Below are 13,971 nucleotides of genomic sequence, written 5' to 3'. Positions count from 1 at the left end.
TCAGTTCCGTTTTGGAGCCGTTAAGCTTGAGAGCTGAGCTACACATCCACGTGAAGATCTTATCCAAACACGTGTGCAGCCGGTCGGGATAGTAAGCCGACTGGGAAAGCCCTACCACCAGCTGAGTATCATCAGCATAGCTGATGATCTTGATACCCAGAGGCAGTACCACACTCTCCAGAGGGGCCATGTAAATGTTAAATAAGGTAGGGCTCAACGATGAGCCCTGTGGCACACCACACTGGAGAGGTACTGAAGATGATTTCTCGTGGCCTTCCCACACCTCAAATGTCCGGCCTTCCAAAAAGGAAGCGAACCACTTGAGGGCCATCCCGGAGACCCCCACCCCCGACAGCCGTTGGAGAAGCACCTGATGGTCTACGGTGTCAAATGCAGCACTGAGGTCCAGGAGGATCACTGCCACCGATCCCCCTGAATCCAAAATGCTCCTAGCATTCTCCACGACTGCCAGCAGGGCAGTATCGGTCCCCTGCCCGGGGCGGAAGCCCATTTGGGAGTCGCCCAGAAGGGAATTGGACTCCAAGAAGCCCAATAGGCGACTATTCACCAGCTTCTCCGCCACCTTACTGAGGCCGGGAGCAGGGAAATAGGCCTAAAGTTGGCAAGGTCGGCTGGGTCCAGGTTAGGCTTCTTCAAGAGAGCCTTAACAACCGCTCTTTTCCAACTGGGGGGTACCACTCCTTGGGTGAGAGACAGGTTTATAAGGTCCGTCAATGGGCCGCCGATGGTGGGGGCTACCTCCTTCAGATACTTCATGTGTGCAGGGTCTTTCGGAGAACCACACTTCATGGTCGTCAGGACTGTGAGAACTTCTTCCACTGTGACAGGACCAAGAGAAACCAACTCTGCTGATCGCACCCTGGGTTGAGGCCCTGGGCTACCACCCGAGGAGATGTCCTCGGTAAGCCGAGGGAGAGATGCAAGGATGTTATCAATTTTAGTTTCAAAGAAGGAGGCCAGTTCTGAACATTTCTCACGTTGGTCCTCGTGAATGACCTGAGGTTCGGGAGTTTTCAGGAGTTCTTTAATGACCCTAAACGATTCTTTCGAGGAGTTAGCCGCAGAGCCTATTCTCTCCTCAAAGAATCCAGATTTAGCTACCCGAATAGCAGATTTGTAGGTACTAAGAGCCGCCCGATATTCTCTCAGGCTCGTTTCGCTCCAATCTTTCCTCCCGGTCCGCTCTAGCCTCTTGCAGCCCTTCCTCAATGTCCTCAGCTCAGATGTATACCAGGGCGCAGATCCCACTCTCTTACCCCTGGTGAGTTGTTTCTTTTTGGGGAGGAGAGCATCCAGGGAGTTAGTAAGCCAGATGTTTAAATTCTCATCCGCAACTAGCAGGTTAGACCCAGGGGGAGGCCGGGACGCCTCCAGATGTACCGCCCATGTGTCCACTGGGAGCCTATGAAAAGAAAAGGAAAGTACCCTGCCTCAAGATATATAGGCCCTAGTTAGAGGGTCCAAAAGATATACATGAAGGGGTGATTAACCTAGGGCTTGACACTGAACATCACAATTAAATGGTCAAATTAAATAGGCTAAACAATTCATAGTGAAAGATATATATTTTTATTATTTTTTGTTTTCTGATCACACAGATATAAAAAGTTTCTTATTATTTTAGTATGTCAATAGTGCATATATACCATAAATAAAACAGACAAATATATAAGGACAAAAGACATAGGGGAAATTTGTCCCACCCAGTAACGGCGAAAGTTTCACAAACACCATATCATTCACACTCATTCCTCACTCTAACTAAGCGAGTACCATACATCATTCATTCTATCATTCAGTTTTTCTACTCCTTGCGAATACAGCACAACGATGGTTCCTGTGCTGAATATGTCAAGATGTTAATCCAGATAGATGGTTTTGACTACGGGTCCTGGTGTAATGTGGACAGTAACTGTATTTCTGGAGACATACGCCGACGCGCGTTTCGGTGACAAGCCAATAAGGCAGCACCTTCGTCAGGGCAAGGGGCAGTATACTGGGGCGGGCACAATGATAAAATTCTGCACTGGGAGCCTAGACCAGGCTCTTTCCACGGTGTATACCCTAGGGGCCGGCGCAACTGGGATATCAAACTGCCACTGGGCAGGCACCATAAAGTGGTCTGTCCAAGGCAGAGCCAACACTGGAAGTGCTTTAAGGCAGTCCGAATTAGAAAATATAGGGTCCAACAAGTGGCCTTTCCCATGTGTGGCACCCGAATTAGCCAGGTTGATCCCAAAAGCTTTGAGATCGCCTAGCAGATCTACTCCCAGGGAGTTGGAGGGGTCGTCAAGGTGGATGTTAAGATCACCTAAAGCAACAAAGTTACCATTTGAGGAGGCAAGAAGTGCGGCGGTTTCTAGGAAGGAGTTGAGAAAATTTCCCAAGGTTCCAGGTGGGCGATAAATCAGAAGTCCCGGCATGGACGCAGTAGGTGACAAGCGAAGAGAGAACTGACAGTTCTCACAATCGCTCATCCCTCCATCCTGAACCTTACAGACTAGCGAGTCCCTATAGAGGATGGCAATTCCACCTCCCCTCCCCACAGGCCTGTCCAAATGGGATATAAGAAAACCTGGAGGGAGTGCTCTAACCATATCGGGGCCCGAGCTGGAGGAAATCCAGGTCTCAGTTAGAAATAACACATCCAGCTCGTGGTCCAGAATTCGGGAGTTGATTTCAGTAGCGTGACATGGTAGGGACCGACAGTTCAGCAACGCTATAGAGAGCACCGATTTAGCAGAAGCCGTATCCTGACCCACAATACAAGTCCTGCAGGGCAGGAACGGAAGCGATCCCTCCTGGGCGAATTTGCATGTGGTGGATTTCGAAGTCCGCCAGGACATGAGTTCCTCCCTCCTATACCTGATACGAGTGCGAGGTGGCTCCGATGGATCGGGCATAAGGACCAGCCCTGAGCCCGTCTGGGCCCGGACGGGCACAGACGGGCTGAACTCGGGCGTAACTCCGGCGTCAGTCCGGCGTCCCCGCTGCGCGTGGCCGCTGCGCGTAAGCATGGCTGCCTAAGTACTCTCCTAGCGAAATGGAGAGAGGACTTGCTGGCGCGCTGGGACCCACTCACACAAGATGGCCGCCACGAGTCAGGGGGGAAGGACCCGCAAAACGTGGTGAAATGCCAAAATTAGAGTGCAGGTGTGATGACAGAGGTGGGGGTATGCGAGGCCAGGCAGGTAAAAGCAGGGAATAACTCTAAAACAAACTTTTAATTGAGATACAAAACGGGAGGTTAAAAACAAGAGCTGCCACAAAACAAGCGCTGCATGAGTAGCGCTCGAGCTGGAATAGGGCGCACTGCTAAACCTTGCCTACCTAAGTACTCTCCTAGCGAAATGGAGAGAGGACTTGCTGGCGCGCTGGGACCCACTCACCCAAGATGGCCGCCACGAGTCAGGGGCGAAGGACCCGCAAAACGCGGTGAAATGCCAAAATTAGAGTGCAGGTGTGATGGCAGAGGTGGGGGTATGCGAGGCCAGGCAGGTAAAAGCAGGGAATAACTCTAAAACAAACTTTTAAATGAGATACAAAACGGGAGGTTAAAAACAAGAGCTGCCACAAAACAAGCGCTGCATGAGTAGCGTTCGCGCTGGAATAGCTGCATCAAGATCTGCTACACATTTGTTAAGAAGCAACCTCCGGAATGACAAGAGCATATTCCGCCAAGGTTGCTACCATGGTGCTTGCACACATAATGCTTGTCTTATATATTTGTCAGGCTGCTACATGGACATAAGTGAACTTGTTTATGAAGCTTTATCGCATAGACAGCCAGTAAAACAGGAAGGCCATTTTGGCCTTTCATCTTGTAATACATTTTGATTTGGATCATTCTCCAGAACCATCAGCAAGGGTGGGGGCTGCTTTGGTGCCTATTTTAAATGTGATCAATGGGTTTTTTAAAGTATCCATCAGAAGAACAAGATACTTGCCTTTGGTAATGCTTTTTCTGGTGGATACTCTATATAACCACAGACTCCTCACCACCCTCCCGTCTCACTGTTCTGTGTAATGGACTATTTTCTATCTGAAAAGGTCCCAAATGGGAGATCTTCACAGTGGATCGAACAATTGATTTTTGGGCTGTGTCCAAGGGTGCGGAAGGTGTGCACAAAGAAACAGATGGCAGCATGCTTGGGTGAAATCAGAGTGCAGCTCCAACTGTCACTTCAGATGCTCCGCACAGTTGATATGAAGCCCCACAAAGCCACTTACCGGAGAATAGGGGTTATGCTGAAAATCTTACCGATCCAGCCTGGCACCTTGGGATATTAAAAATATGAGGAATCTTCATTTAGACAGAGTATCCACCAGAAAGAGTGCTACCGAATGTTAGTTCCTTGTTCGTTGACTGAAATCCATGTAGAAATGATAGAATTGCATTTGAAGTAACAATGAAGGACCATTATCCCTTAAAGGAAACCTTCCCAGTACACTTTCCTGTGCCCCAGTTTCGAAAAGACAAAAAGCAAAACGGATAAATGCGGAATGCCTTTGATACAAAGAAAGAAAGAAAATGAAGTTCTTCCAGGCCTCTGCTCTCCATAACACTCTTCTTGGTTGAGAGTGCTCTCCTTGCAATTCATGAGGCAGTGATCGAAGATAAAAGTAGAGTTTTTGACCTCTGGAAATTGAGTGTTGCCAAGCACTTCAAGTTCTTTCTTCTTTGCTTTTTCTGTCTGTTTGTCATGATTAAAGTGTTGCTAACTTAACATTCTGATACAAGAGGGGGAAACGTCTTCCTTCTGTGGTTGCTAACAATGCACATTTGTGCAAACAATAATGAGGATCCTACTCTATGATATTGCCCGGTAGATGAGAATTAAAGAGCTCACTTGTCATTCTAGAATTGTGTAGAGTTGAACCCCTTTGTGATTTAAGAATGCTTAAAGAGACAGTGTTTCTTACTCTGGTAGGAATGAAGCTAGTTTTCACAAACCAGCTGCTTTCCTGAACATATACAAAGAAGCAATTGTCCTGTTTGACTCATTTGTCGCAATAACTCTTAATTAAAGGTAATGGGAACAATCCTGTTAATACAATTCTTAAAACAATCATTATGGTACATTAATTGGTGACATTTTGAGGAAATACATTCTTACAAAAACCACTTTTCTCAGTTTATTCTAAATATAATTGTTGTGTCAGAGGTACATGTTCATTATATACAATGAACACAGTGCTTATTAATGTGAACATTTTTACAATTTGTGGAGAAATTCTGTTCAGAATCTCTACAATTTTATGGATACTTAAGGGGAAAAGCAAGTTCACCCAATAGGAATCAATCAAAAGTCATCCAAGTGGATGGTAGCGTTGGATTTGCAAGCCACATATTTCCACTACACATTTTTCCATATCCCTGTCTTGCCTGCCCACATATGTTAATTGCCATTTAGATGGGTCAAGAGCACGTCAGTTTGCTGTGCTGTTTTGGACTCACTAACGCCCCTTGGGTGTTCATGAAAGTGATGGCAGTGGTTGCAGCTCATATGCAGAGATTGTGGGTTCCAGTCTTTCCCTACCTTGGCGATTGGCTGTTGAAGGTGGGCTTACTCCAGGCACTTGTCTCCCACCTCCAGAGTATGGCGAACCTGCTACATTCACTGACGTTTGCTATCATTGTGCAGAAGTCACATCTGACTCCCTCTCAGACACCCCCTTTCATCTGAGCTTTCTGGACATAGAGCAGTTTTGGGCTTAATCTCCCGATCAGCGAGTCCAGGATATCCAGGCTATGATACCAATTTTTCGCCCTCCGTACTGTATTTCAGCAAGAAACGCTCTGAGGTTGTTGGGCCTCATGCATCTTGCTTGTGACTCATGCCTTTGGCATATGCAGGCTCTGCAGTAGGGCCTGAGATCCCTGTGGACACAGCATTAGGGGAATCTCGCCAACATGGTCCAGATCTCGGCGGGAACGGCAAGATCTCTGCAGAGGTGGCTGATTAACCGCGATTCGGCCATGGGCAGACCCCTCTTCTTCCATATCCGGAGTTGACTGTTGTGACAGATGCATCACTTCTGGGATTGGTGGGCCATCTGGGGGAGGTGGAGATCAGAGGACTTTGGTCTCAGGCAAAGTCTTCCTATAAACCTGTTGCAGCTTCAGGCGATTTGCTTGGCATTGAAGGCCTTTCTCCCCTCAATCAGGGTAGGTCTGGTGCAGGCGTTCACAGATAGCACCAGTGCAATGTGGTACTGCAACAAACTAAGGGGGTGGGTGGGCGGACCCTTTGCTAAGAGGCTCTGCATCTCTGGATATAACTGGAACATCAGGGCATTTCTCCGGTGGTTCAACACCTGGCGGGATCTCTGAACACTCGCTGGAGTTTCCAAGGCGACTCTAGCTTGGAAACTTGCCTCAAGTGGAGCTCCGGCCTCCTGTTTGCCTTTCTACCAATACCACTCCTGCCCAGAGTTCTCAAGAACATCAGGAATGGCCGGTGTGAGAAGTTGGCCTGATATGCAGTGCTCACTATTCTAGTGATCACTATGTATCAGTCCAAACGACCCTTATTGATGATTGGTTGTAAGTCAACCTTATAGACCAGCTATCCTAGTAGCATGGACAAGAGCAGTCTTTAGGCTAAACTCTAGAGGGCGTCTTAAGCCAGCTGTTATATCATCACATCTACCCCTTGAACACCAAGTGAAAGGACACCACACAAAGCTCCTAAAGAATTTCTGAAAGTCGCAATATTTTTACAAATGCCCGAGGGGCACGGAAAACCATATACTACAAAAGTGGAATGCGAAATTACTAGCAGGTAAGTACTACTCTCAAAGACTTTAGAAACGCTAGGCCTACAATGCTGAACCCTTGGATTAGAAGCAGGAGGCCTAGGGACGTCGTGTGCAGAGTGGAAACTCTCACGCGTGATGCGGGACAAAGTCTATGGTTGCTAGAAATTACAAAGTTAGTGTTCTCGGGCGAACCCGACTAGGTAGGTCAAAAACGAAAGTGGATCTAGACACTTAGAGAGTTGGTCTACTCTGGAGCACCGTGGTACTCGGTTTACCTAGCCCAGGGCCTGCGGCTGCATAGGGTTCAAGTGTCTTCGGGTTTCTTCGTCGACGAACCAGGAGCCTGAAGTGGAAGTTGCTGGCAGGCGACCAGTGAAGATGTTCCGGGCCGATCCAAGGACTGGATCAGCTGAAGAGGGTACCTGTAAGCAGAGGGGACCAAGTTCTGAATCACTAGCCAGTGATTAGATGGGCACCAGGATGGCACCGGATGGAGTCACCTCGACCAGGTGAGTGGGCGACGCTGGGCTCTGCAGTCTCTCGGACCAGGAGGCGTTGTCGGCGACCAGGATGGAGGTGCGAGCTGTCCCACGAAGGTATCTGCTGTCGGCGATGCTGGACCCAGGATTGGGGCAACAACTCTTGGCAAATGCAAGCCCACGCGGTGGACACAAAATGGCGTCTGGAGTGGACCAGGAGGGTCCGGGGTGCTCTGTTGGAGGGGAGCAAGGGCCAGTCTGGAGCAACCAGACCAGCGATGGAAGTGTCGTCGTCCGTCGTCAAGAGGGCTACAAGCCAGCAGGCAAGTGGCCGGACAACGCGGTGAGCAGCAAAGAGCAGAAGGGCCCCACGCAGATCTCGTGGATGCTGGGGGGCTGGACTTCGGTGCTGGAGCTGATCAGGGTTAGGGCTTCTCAAACCCCAAAGCATTCACTCGAGGATCCCTCGGCGGTTGTGCTGGATAAGCGTAGTGCAGTTCTGAAGATGGCCGGTCCCTCAAGGTCTCGTCACACCCACGGATCTCAGCTGGGCTGATGATGTAGGTAGAGGTCAGAGGTGCCAGGGAAGCCGGGTCTTGTCGTGCTGGTCGGTCTGGTTCCGGAGGAAGGACGTGCAGCAAACCGCAGTGTTCTTAGTTGGTGCCCGCAGATGCAGGGTGACTACTCCTTAGTCACAAGGGAGAAATCTTAGGAAGAAGTCTTGAGTTCCTTTCGTAGAAAGTAGTTTCAGGATTCAAAGATGATCTAATTTGGAAGGGTCCCCGCTCCCACCTTTATACTAAAGAAAGGCACTGGTTCGGGACTAGGTCCTGCCCATGGGTCGGGACCAGGAAGGGGGTGGTTACACCCCTCTCCCATGCCAGACTTTCCCCAGCTCAGGGTCTGGTGTGCCCCTGGAACTGGTTCAAACTGGCTGATTGTCATGTTGCTTTAAGCATTTTCCTTTTAAGTGTCCTACTTTACACAGATGCACAGTGAGCACCGGGGTGCCACTTGCAGTCACCTTCCTATTCAGCCCTGCCTACCTAGGATACACAAAACCCTGTCTGGGATGGTGCTAGCACCGCCCCTGACAGGAAACCCTTTGTCCAAGCTCCCCTCGCTGGAAGGACTCCCAGCTGCAGGGGGTCAGACTTGTGTCTGTGGTGGCAGCATCCATTTTGTGATGCTGAGGCTCGAGTTAACTTTAACCGGGGTTCACAGTTACATACATGTCGTGTCCCTCTAGAAGGGTGGAATGCTAACCCCGTCACCAGAATTGGCGAGGGGTTAGTATTCCAATTCGTATGACACCTTACTCGACATGTTTTGATAAAGCGATACCAAAGTTGGCAAATAACCGCGAGGATTATAATGCACTTAAGAGTATATGGTACGCGGTATCATAGAACAGCTATTAGGACTTGGTTCCGCAAGCTGCAGACGGGCTCAGCTCATGCCAGAGCACCATTTCACATAATTCCAAGCACTCTGCCTTCAGGATTGTTAAGGCCTGCCATAGGAGTGACTGATAGGAATACATGTGTCTATTTTAGGGTTAGATATAGGTATACTATATCTACAGCAAAGGGTGATTACACCACTTTGCCCCAGCTGTCGTGCAGCCAGTTGTCAGATTTAGATGGCCAGCCAGGGGTGGCATAATACATGCTGCAGCCCCTGGTAGGCCCTGGGTACACCTATGCCCTGAGTTACAGGGTCTGATAAGGTGGCCCAGTACCAATTGGTTAATGCACCTAAGGTACACGTGTCAATTTAGTGAGAGAACAGCAAGGCTGTGGGTCTGATTGGCAGGCCCAAAGCCAGAGAAGTCGTAAACCAGTGAAGCAAAAAGCAAAAATCTGGGGTGATCATAGGATTGCAGACCTTACTCTCCTACAGCCGGGCCGAAGTTATTCTTGTACTTGAGCATGACAATACGTCCTCCTAACAGGCTGCCCCTTCAAGAGGACTTTCTGTCTTAGCAACTGGAAGGTTCTGCGCCCGAACCTGCACACACTTCATCTTCATGCGTGGAGATGGAGTGGCAACACTTGACAGCTTCCTGCTTTCCTCCCGAAGTCTGCAATGTTATTCTGGCAGCCAGGCGTCCCTCCACCAAGTTGATATACACTTGCTGTTGGTATATGTTTGAGACATGGTGTGAATCTCACACCATCGATCCCCTTTTCGGCACCTCTATCCTAGATTCTTCTATTTGCTTGCGCTTTAGTCTAGCAGGGCTCTGCTTTGGGCACAGGTAAAGGTTATCTTTCACCATTTTGGCTTTCTTTTGTAGTTTCCAGACCATCATTCTTTATTTGTCACCTGTTGTGGCTAGGTTTCTTAAAGGCATGCAGCACGTTTTCCCTCCAGGCCATTCATTATGTCCCAGTGGGATCTGAATCTGGTTCTCATTGGCTTGATGTGTGCACTTTTTGAGCTTCTGAATAGTTTTCCTCTTAGGATCTTGACCATCAAAATTGTCTTTCTAGTGGCCATAACAGCAATGAGGAGGGTATGTGAATAGCAGGTGCTCTCTGCGCACCCTCCATACACCACCTTCTACCTGGACCAGTTGGTCCTCCAGACACATTTCACCTTCCTTTCGAAGGTATGACTCCCTTCCATATTGGCCAAAACATCACCCTGCCTTTCTTCTTTGCTCTGCCTCATCCCTCTAAAGAAGAATAGAGACTCCACCATGTAGTTCCAAAAAGAGCACTGTTGTTCTACCTAGACTGTACAAAAGACTTCCGGGGTGGACAATCAGCTCTTTGTAGGGTACGTAGGAGCTAAGAAGGGTAAGTCTGTGCAGAAACAGACCATCTCAAGATGGATAGTACTCTGCATTAAGACCTCCAACACAATGGTCAAGAGGCAACCCCTGGAGGGTTTGAATGCTCATTTCACCAGAGCTAAGCCTGCGACCACTGCTTTAGCTTGCTGAGTTTTTGTCATGGATATCTGTAACGTTGCAACATGGGCATCTCTGCCTCTACTGCCTGAACAGTCCGGTCTGTCTCGATGGGCACTTTGCCTTTTTTGGTCCTGTAGGACGTTTTGATTTGAAATTGGTTTCGCAGACCCACTTGCAGGGAATTCATTGCTCGGGTATCTATTCTAAGGTAGGGAATCTGCAGCTAGAAGTCTTTATCAGATGAACAAGTTATGTACGTTCAGTAATGCTTTATCTGGTATACACTCAATCTAGCCGCAGATTCCTTACCGACATTCCCGTTCTTCCCGCTCTACTGGCATGCAAAGGTATTGCTCAAAAATCTACGAGATCCAATTTGACGTCTGGGAATTTTCTAAGGTAAGGAATCTGTGGTTTCATAGTCTTTTCTAGGCATTGGGAAGGTAAGTAACTTGTTCTTCAGTTTTAATATGCTCCATGGTGACTGTAGGAAGGTACATCCTGACTATGGTTGCCCCCAACTTTTTGCCCTGTGTTTTAGCTGGTTTTGGACATAGTCGACCTGGGACCCTGCCAATCAGGACCCCAGGCCTACTGCTCTCGCTTTAAAATGGATTCCATGTACCCTAGGTGCATTTCCAATTGGTACTGGGCCACCTTATCAGACCCTGTAACTCAGGGCATAGGTGTACCCAGGGCTGCCAGGGGCTGCAGCATGTATTATGCCACCCCTGGCTGGCCTCCTAAATTTGACACAACTGGCTGCTTGACAGCTGGGGGCAAAGTCGTGTAATCACCCTTTGCTTTAGGTATAGTAGCCCTATATCTAACCGTACAATGGACACCCGAGTTCCTATCAGTCACTCCTATGGCAGGCCTTGACAATCCTGAAGGCAGAGCGCGTGGACTCGTGTGAACTGGGTTCTGGCCCGAGCCGAGCCCGGTTGCAGCTTGCGGAACCAAGACCCAATGGCTGTTCCATGATAACGCGTACCATATCAGTAACTTCGGTACCGCGTTATCCAGACATGTCGAGTAAGGTGTCATACGAATCGGGATGCTGCCCCCTCACCAATCCTGGCGACGAGGTTGGCATTCCGCCCTTCTAGAGGGACACGACATGTACGTAACTGTGAACCCCGGTTAAAGTTAACTAAAGCCTCAGCTCCACAAAATGGATGCTGCCACCACAGACACGAGTCTGACCTCCTGCTGCTGGGAGTCCTTCCAGCGAGGAGCGCTTGGACAAAGGGTTTCCTGTCGAGGGCGGTGTTCGCACCGTCCCAGACAGGGTTTGTGTATTCTGGGTAGGTAGGGCTTTTGCGAGAAGGTGACTGCGGAGTGGCACCCCGGTGCTCACTACGCATCTGCCGGTCAGAACCAGTTCCAGGGGCGCCAGCCCTGGCCTGGGGAAAGTCCGGCAGGGGAGAGGGGTGTAACTACCCCCCTTCCTGGTCCCACCCTTAGGGCAGGACCTAGTCATGTACCCACCCCTTTCTTTAGGATAAAGGCGGGAGCGGGGACCCTTCCAAACTAGATCATCTTTGAATCAAGAACTACTTTCTACGAAAGGACATTCAAGACTCTTCTCAAGATTTCTCCCTTGTGACTAAGGAGTAGTCACCCTGCATCAGCGGGCACCATCTAAGAACTCTGCTGTTTGCTGTAAGTCCTTCCTCAGGAATCCGACGGCCCAGCTCGACGAGAACCGGCTTCCCTGGCACCTCTGACCTCTACCCACGTCATCAGCTCAGCTGTGATCTGTGGGTGCGACGAGACCTCGAGGGACCGGTCATCATCAAAACCTGCACGCATTCTTAACCAGCACGACCATCGAAGTAATTCTCTGGTGAGTGCTCTGGGGTCCGAGAAGCCCCGACCCTGAGCCGCTCCAGCACCGAAGTGCAGTCTCCCAGCATCTCCACGATCTGCGTGGGGCCCTTCTGCTCGCTGCTCAACCCGTTGTCCGGTCACTAGCCGCTGGCTTGTGCCCTCCTGTGACGACATCCGACAACCAACGCTGCTGGTCTGGTTGCTCCAGACTGGCCTTTGCTCCCATCTTTGCGGGAAGCACCCCGGACCCTCCTGGTCCCCTCAAGACGCCATTTTAGGCCCACCACGTGGCCCTGAAATCTGCCAAGGCTTGTTGCCCCAATCCTGGGCCCAGCGACGCCGACAGCATCATCCTTCGTGGGACAGCTCGCACCTCCATCCTGGTCGCCGACAACGCCTCCGGGCCCGTGAGACTGCAGAGCCTAGCGTCGCCCACTCACCTAGTCGAGGTGACGGCCAACCGGTGCCCTCCTGGTACCCTCTGACTACTGGCTAGTAGTACGAACTTGGTCCCCTCTGCTTTCAGGTGTCAACGATCTCTGATCCAGGCTTGGATCTCTACGAACTATTCATCACTGGTCGCCGGCCAGCAACTCCTTTTCTTCCGGCTCCTGGCTCGTCAGCGAAGACCCCGACGCCTGTAAGACTTGTGCAGCCGCAGCCCTCGTGGCTAGGTAAACTCGGCATTTCGGTGCCTGCATAGCCTCTTTACTCTAGGGTCCCGAGTCCCTCGCTTCCGACTTGCCTTATCGGGTCCGCCCGAGACCTCTAAACTTTCCGTGTCCTCGGACACTTGTTTTAATTGTGCACTTGAAGTATTTTCCTAAGAGATTTGGTTTGTGCTTAGTACCCTGTTCTCATAAAGAGTACAGGGCTGTTGTGAATCTTAATAAATATCCTGTTTATTTTCATAACACTTGTGTGGTGTCCTTTCACTTGGTGTTCAAGGGGTATATGTGGTATAACAGCTGGCTTAACACGCCCTCTCGAGTCTTTAGCCTTAGACTGCTCGTATCCACGCTACTAGGATAGCTGGTCTATAGGTTGACTTACAACCAATCACCATAAGGGTCGTTTGGAACGATACATAGCGGTCGCTAGAATAGCGAACGCTGCATATCGGGCCAACTTCTCACATTGGTGAGCAGCGGTTGGGATTTGAGCTTGCTGTTGTTTTACCACACGTATCCTAAGAATATCTTGTTGAAAAATCACATAAGTACTGTTAGTACATATAACTAAGCTTAGAATACTCTGAGTTCTACTGATCCAGCTGTTGTAGCTCCTCAAGGCTTAGCACGCCTTGGCTGCAACTCTTAGCAAGGGATCAGTAGGTAAACACATAGTGTAGGTAGGTGCATCACTTACACCACACTAGAATCAGCATGTCAGACAAAGGAGGAAACTCTGAGTATCCCCTTGTGTCAGTGGACCCTCCACAGGTCCTTACTTCAAAATATGCTGCTCTTAGCTTCCATGAGATGAGACAAGTGTGTACTCTCAGGAAACTAAAACAGGGGTCTAACCCCACCACTTCCTTTCTGATTGGTCTCTTAGAGGCTTATGATGCCAGTAGGGCTGGTAACCCAGACCCTTCTAATCCAGAAGGAAGTTTGCCCTCCTTACAGGGACCCTTTGATAGCCAGGACCATCCCCTCCTGGAAGCAGAAGATGCTGAGGATGAGGATGATGACCAGTTGTCAGGGGATGAGGCAGATAAGGGACAGGTAGAAGTCAGAAGACTAACCAGGTCCAACTTAAGCAGACATGAGATTGGTACTGGGGGACCCCTGGGGCCACTCTCAGGTCAGCTTAACATTGGGAATGGACGAGTTAGGTCTCTATCAAGAGGCTCTAACAGATCCTTTCGAACCAATGGCTCTCTCAACTCTTCTCACAGAGGGATGTCTTCCCCTAAGAGGAGAGTGTATGAAGCTGAAGAAAGGGCAATCAAAC

General features: G+C 49.6%; 1 protein-coding gene across 11 annotated transcripts in view; it reads left to right on the top strand.

Moving 5' to 3' along the window:
• The window catches only part of CCDC186 (coiled-coil domain containing 186), a 662,916-nt gene that overhangs the window by 280,295 nt on the left and 368,650 nt on the right, over nucleotides 1–13,971 (top strand). The window lies entirely within an intron of this gene.

This window comes from Lissotriton vulgaris, chromosome 5 (genome assembly GCF_964263255.1).
Source record: "Lissotriton vulgaris chromosome 5, aLisVul1.2, whole genome shotgun sequence".
In the NCBI taxonomy this organism is placed as follows: Eukaryota; Metazoa; Chordata; class Amphibia; order Caudata; family Salamandridae; genus Lissotriton; species Lissotriton vulgaris.
Note: the sequence above shows the minus strand (reverse complement) of the source record. Positions and strands in the feature narration are given on the sequence as shown.